This window comes from Pieris rapae, chromosome 2, assembly GCF_905147795.1.
Source record: "Pieris rapae chromosome 2, ilPieRapa1.1, whole genome shotgun sequence".
Taxonomy (NCBI): Eukaryota; Metazoa; Arthropoda; class Insecta; order Lepidoptera; family Pieridae; genus Pieris; species Pieris rapae.
Window position 1 is genome coordinate 9,064,152 of NC_059510.1, and position 7,231 is coordinate 9,071,382.

Below are 7,231 nucleotides of genomic sequence, written 5' to 3' on the forward strand. Positions count from 1 at the left end.
AATAAGACGCAATTTAATTTGTAAACAATGCAAATTATAATCTAGATTAATATTATGTCAAAATTAAACTTTAAAATGGACGCTATTCATTTATTTCTGTTGACATTTGACTCCTTATAATTGTATTATTATAAATCTTATAACTCCGAACGTTGCTAAGTATTAATTATAACGAACACTCAGTCCATTAAATTGAAGGGCTTCGTTTTTACTTCTAAATGGATTTTGTTGCCTACGCGTTAATAAAATTACGTCTTAATTAAAGTCTCTGAAGTAAATGGAATAAGTCACACAACAGTCAACACGACCTGTCGGCTAGGGGGATATATATTTTGGGTTGGTTTTTCTATATTTGTTATCACTACATAGTATAAAACAAAGTCGCTTTCTCTGTCCCTATGTCCCTTTGTATGCTTAAATCTTTGAAACTACGCAACGGATTTTGATATTTTTTTAATAGATAGAGTGATTCAAGAGGAAGGTTTATATGTATAATAACATCCAAAATCCATAAATAGTGGAGAAGTACTGTTATTTTTGAGGTTTCTAATGTGATGTCGTAAATAATTACATTTTTTTCGCTTACATTGCAAACGCAGGCTGAACCCTACGAGTTTTATCAAAATAATGTACTAAGTATTGTACACATTGAAAAGGTCTACAGAAAAGTCCGTGATGGTATATGTCTATATGGTATATGTCGCGTATATTATCGGAGCTTTCCAGCGACGGAAATAAGAATACATAATAAAAACCTGCTTTTCATCAGCATTGCACCCGTGCGAAGCTGGGGCGGGTCACTAGTTCCTAATATTAATTTTATATAATCTTTACAACCCCTATAGAAAGTTGGAATATGTCGGTTACTGGCTGCCTACGTGACATTTTGACAAACACACTTGAATCTATAACAATCAATATAAGTAGAGACTTAAGATATATGAAAGGTATTTAAAGTGCCTCTTAATAATTAATTGTTTAGAATAACCTGACTTAAGTATGAAAATAATAATAATAGCACACACGCACAATAAATTCGTCGCAGATGAGCACGCATATTATGCGTTTAATGTATTATATTGGAGTCCCTACTATGTTTTAAACAATTAATAGTACTGAGCCCTCAGTGCTTTCCAAAACAAAATCTGTGATACAAACGTATAGACAATCGCAGCTGCTATCGTTGGTTTTTGTCATTAACAGTCATTCTAAAGCAATTCCTTTTCGCCTATGCAACTACTTTAAAACAAGGTAGATCACACTATAAACGTCACACTAACCATAGAGATACATCTGCAATAATACATCTCTCTATACTGAGAGATATCATGTGATCGGACTGAAATTCCTTTTATCGTAGATATTTTAGTTGCTCACTTAGGGAATACTAATAATCACAATAAGTACTATTTATAAATGTTCTATTTTCAAAAGGTAGTCTTTAGAAAAGATTTAGGATGCATTTTGACCTACTGACATTGCGGATCGTAAATAAAAGCACATCTACCTATAGATTTTTTTGGTCATCTTCATTGCTGTGTTCAGTACATAAGCCTAAATTTAGTCTCATAAGTTCTTTTACCCATAAAAGCTACGGATTTACCTCCGATACTCTGTCTGTTGTAGGAATTTAAAGTCGTACACGTGTCTGCGCGACGGAGCTGCGTCTATTTGCAGTAAATGGGTCAAGCCAGTCCCAAGTTAGATGCAATAACGAATACAAAAAGAGTAAAGCGCCGCGGGCAGTGACCACGCTAATCAGCGTTTAGCGGCTATTCTTAACCGTTGTTCAGCGTCGAATTATATTTAAAAATGAGATGGTTAGCTTGTCGATTTATGTCAATTGTGTATTTTACACGCACCTGCATCTATAGTTCCCAATGTAAATTAAAACAACTAAATCAATAGCACATACATTCTGTCACACGAATATTTTCTTTGTAAAATGAATGCACGTCTGTTACACGTTGCACCTTCATTTGACATAGATTCTAAATTTTTACTATTGCAAAGTATTGCTTTTAATATATATTTTACTACTAAACTTGTTTTTGACTTGTTACTAAGTAATTATTTGAAAATCATTACTACGCATTTACAATATCATTTGGAGGTTATGTTTAGAGTTCAAACAATCAAGGTTACGCCGTAAAAGAATTGTGGACGACATTGGAGGCTTTACACATAATTTAAATTACATTATTGTACATTTATTATGTACATTACGGAAGTGTCTGACTGGTTTGCCTTACACGGACAGGCTTTATGTCTCGACGCCTTGTGAATAAGTATAATTAATACCCAGCTTTTATATTACTTTTATCTCCTTGCATATAGAGTAAATTAAACCTAAAAAAAACATAAACTGTATAAAATCGTTAAACTGAAAATATACTAATTGATATATCGAGACGATATATTTAATGTTTTGCTGGCCTTTTAAAATGCGAGTTCAGAATTGTTTATGACAACAAAATTCTATAATACGACATTTGAAAAATTGCAAGATTTAACTAGAGTTTAAATTTGTCAGTGCAACCGTGCCTGAGCGGTGCATCGGCCGGCATTGCGTAACGTCTCCTATTAATACCAGCAGATACCACCCCCGGCTGACTCACAGCGGAACTAGAGAAAGTTGCAATATCGATTCATTAAGCTTCAGTGGGTAATTGTAAATTCAGTACAACCTTTGTGGTTTAAAATAATCGTAAATACATAACAACGAGACTAATGTATAAAAACTACTTATCTATTTATCAAATCAGTGCATTTATAATTAATACTATAAATAAATACAGTTACAATAAATCATTCAGGTTTAACGACGCAGAATGTGGGCCTTCAAAACGAAAAATATATAAAACAAATAATGGAACACAAGACTCTAGGTTATAAAGAAATTAATTTGGAACCTTTTTAAACTGGTCAGATCTGTCGATGTGTGCCTATCTGTGTCATCCTAAACCACATATTGATATACTATGTTCACATTATTTATTAAATATTAAATGACCCGGTGAACTTCGTATCATATACTTGTAAGTACTATATTTGTGTCGAACTCAATATTTTTTTTAATCCGACCGAAGAGATCTCATATTATAGTTATGGAATATAAATTTCTGAATTTTCATAAATATCTATAAGAATAGGAAAATTCTATTCTAGTTGTTACTTAGTTTTTTACTTATTAATTTTGTTTCTCACCGTTTAAACCTTACCTGAACGACCACGATCGTTTTGTCTAATACTTTTAAGACCATTATTATCCTATTCGATCTAGTCATTCTCGACTTTTACTGAGACAAACGAACAGTAAATCATACAATATATATAAAAGATTACCAAGACCTTTTAAACACTTAAATTGATAGTTCCAAATTCTTTAGTTGTTTTTGGTATTTTTTTTTTATAATTACTTTTATAATACTTATACTTGTTTTTTTCTTTAAATTTTTAATTACTTTCTGGGAGTTTTATTATATATTAAATAATCTTGGTACAGTCATATGTGAGTAGCAATAACATCAATTGTTACCTTGCTACGCGGAAGCGATCTTGAACTTTGTGCTCTATTTGAATAAACAAGAGAAGGACATTATCATTTCATAATATATATGTACATATATAATTCGACCTCATATAAAGTTCATTGCTATTAGTATTTCATTATTACTTAATACGGCTAATTACCGCGAATTGTTCTTGGTCACTGCTCTTCCAATAGAAATACCGATCCCAATGTTTTTGTGTGCAAGTAATTAATATCACCGACGTTTGTGCCGCATATTGAGATCGCAATACAAAACAATATTGACAACATCCTTTATGTATTTAATTATAAGTAATCTAACAGCTTATACTTATACATATTATAAGACAATACAGAAAGCCAAAACAGATTACATAGATATACAACGAACGGATGGCGTAGTCTTGCTCATTCGCGAATTTTGTAAACGTTTTTGACATTCATCAGCATGCCCTAAGACGCATAATTAAACGAATTTTGATTGATTGAATATATGCATATGAAATAGAAAACAAGCAATTGCATTAAATAGACTTAGATACATTTAAAAAAAAACTAAAGTAAACTGAAATTTAACATTTAAAAAAAACTGCATAAGGTATGATAAATAGTGTCGCACTTACATCTAGATATCAATCAAGAGTATTTCGAATATCCATAGCGTTAAATCACCTACATCATGAGTACACCCACATACACACCATCACATACTATACCCTCACTTCCACACCATTACACAGCATAGCCTAATTGGGTATTACGTGTTTAACAACTTTGTTGAGTTTTCCTTTCGTAAATATTTTAAGCTTTTTGTATATACATATTATGAATTCCATCTTCGGCTACACGAAGTCTTCAGTATAATTGCTTTGTTGAATATAATTTTTGTAACCGCAATACGTAATAAATAAATATATTTAAAAGCTTATATAATCATTTCGCCACTCTATCAATTTTAATTATCTCGCTTAGACTTGATTGCTTAGGCCTACTAGTCTAAATAATCATATTTCTCTACATACCTTACCATTTTTCCCATTAAATGTCAAAGGGAAAACTTGCTAATCTAACGCGGAAACATGCTGGCATTGTTCGCAACAATTGTTTTCCCATTTTCTCGGGCGACGCACCCGATGACCGCGGCCGGTCGTCCGTCGACCCTGCACTCCGCACCAACTTCACGATACCTCGAGATCGCTAATCTCCTTCATCTCCGATTATTATGAAGCAACCGCTAAATTAGCTTAGTCGCTATCATTAAATTATTAACAATAACATTTATTCCAACTACATCACCTAATACATAAAAATATATCTAATAACTAACCTTAAAATTTAATTATTAAAAAATATTATTAAAAGGAGTCCCTTTAGGCAAGGTTCCGAAGATACTAGCAGCGTTCCCCCTTTGAATAGCTAGACTAATTATTTGTGCGAGGTAGCTGCCAGCTCTTCGATCTCCTGTGATGTCGGCGAACCTTTTTGATAATTCCCTAAAAAGCTTTAATGCGCTAGGACCCCACGGACCAAGGGTCTCGACACCGAATGGGACAAAATCATATTCAGAGCCTAGACCCCTGTATTTGCAGACTTTAGCTTTTTCAGCCGCAATATATATTATTAACAATATACCTAAGCGATAAATTTGCTACAATACTAAATCCAAGTGACCTTTTCAACTAACGATTCTACACTACCTTTCGGTAGCAGCTGCAACATCAGTGTTGGCTGGTTCGATCCCCGGCTATGCACCAATGGAAATTATGTGCATTTGACATTCGCTCAAACGCTGAAGGAAAACATCGAGAGGAAGCTAAGGCTTGCCTTAGACCCACAAAGTCTACCAGTGTCAAGCACAGGAGGCTGATCACATGGAGCCCAGACCTAAGAAGGTTGCAGCGTCACTGATATATCTTTATTTAGCTTAAGTATTTATAATATAAATATTGTTACTCAAAATAACAATACCATGAATATTGAATACATTTTAAATAAAATCTCTTGAACCTTTAAGTACTTTTTATATATTTAAAATCATTTCCAAAATATGGTAAATGAGTTGAAAGCGTATTGACCTAACAGGTCATTAATATTTAAAGAGCTGGTGATTGATAAGTGTGGGTGTAAACGTCCTGACGAGTTTGGGAGCCCTCACCCTTCACACTTCAAACTAATCGATTTGTAATATCTAAAACCTAATCGATACCAATAAAGTTCATATTGAATAATATTAAATAATTCTCTATTATTCGAATTAAATAGAAGTAGTTGTAGTGAAACAGAAGTGGCCTGTTCTGTGAATCTTTAAGTATGGAGTCAAATTATTTGTTTGTTTAGTTTATTTATTAAAAACTGCCTTAAATTCCAGGGTTTTAGGGATAGTTGTGGAAACTCATGAACCTAGTTAACTTGGTTCATAAGGCAAAAAAAGAGGTTGTCAAACCAATTTAACTCGTTGCTAAATTTGTATCTTGATGTATAAACACACAATTATGCTTAAACGTAGTCTATAATTTTCTAAGGTGCCAATTTAAGCTCAAAAAATCTTAAATAACCAATACCTCAATATTTTTATCAGCTATAAAACAGGAATAATTTTAAAATATTGTGTTTATCATAAACTCTTAAATATGTTCGAGAATTATTAAGCCAATGGTAAAAAATATAAAACGTTCAAGAAATGAATAGCAAACTATGCATTTTTACTCTTTAATTTCTACGAGAGGAACTGTAGATATCAGGGATTTGGATATTTGTACTGTTTTTCGTATCTATATAGACTTATATTGAAATTTAGTATTTTACTAGAATAATAAATCATTACAATTGGCACATTTTCAAATATGTTTATTCGTATTTTAAATATTCTGAGTTTTGTAAAACATTCATACACAATGAGTGTTGCCATAACTCGCGACAATACTGAGAAAATCGTCGAATGTGGGAGAGAAAATTCACACCTCGTTTAAACAAATACATATAACAACCATATTATAATGTGTTAAAAACAATTACGATTTCAATTTCATACATTTTTGAATAAAAACTGTAAAACAAACAAATTTTGCACTTTTCTATATGATTGTACTTCACAACTTTCTCACTAAATGCCTTGTCTAGTCGTATGTACCCATTACCTATTTTATATTCAGATCTGCTTCATGTTATAAAGGATAAGCTATTCGATAGTAAAAATAAAGTGCTTTTAAAGAATTTTAAATATAGCCTTCAACATATTGTAAATAATCATTAATATATAAAAAACCCATAATTAAAAACTATTTATGTTTATACGTCAATCACGTGACACTAAACGGTCATAAATTAGTGGAGTCGATAGTATTGTCCTCGTTGTCCTGATCATGAATGTTCTATACTCTAGTCCTCTAGGCTATTACGGGCAAGTACCCCGTTATAGACGCTCACGCGAAAAAATACACACCGAAAACAAGCGATGGGGAATTTGATTAAATATTTTAAAATTTCAGATTTTTTTTTTTAATTTAAAATATTGCCTAATGTTTTCTGTAGGGACTGGGGGCCCTTTGCATCCACGGGATCCTGGGCCCAAAAAGAACGTAGCCTAAACCTAGTTTTGGAGTTATTATTATAAGACTATTTTTGTACGAATCAATGAATAGTGTAATTTAATTATGATAATAGACACGTAAAATCTACTTATTATGCATAGTAGGTACG

At 32.2% G+C, this 7,231-nt stretch overlaps 1 protein-coding gene across 4 annotated transcripts in view; it reads left to right on the forward strand.

Annotated features, from left to right (window-relative positions):
• Positions 1 to 7,231, forward strand: part of LOC110991795 (ecdysone-induced protein 74EF) — a 133,558-nt gene that overhangs the window by 16,853 nt on the left and 109,474 nt on the right. The window lies entirely within an intron of this gene.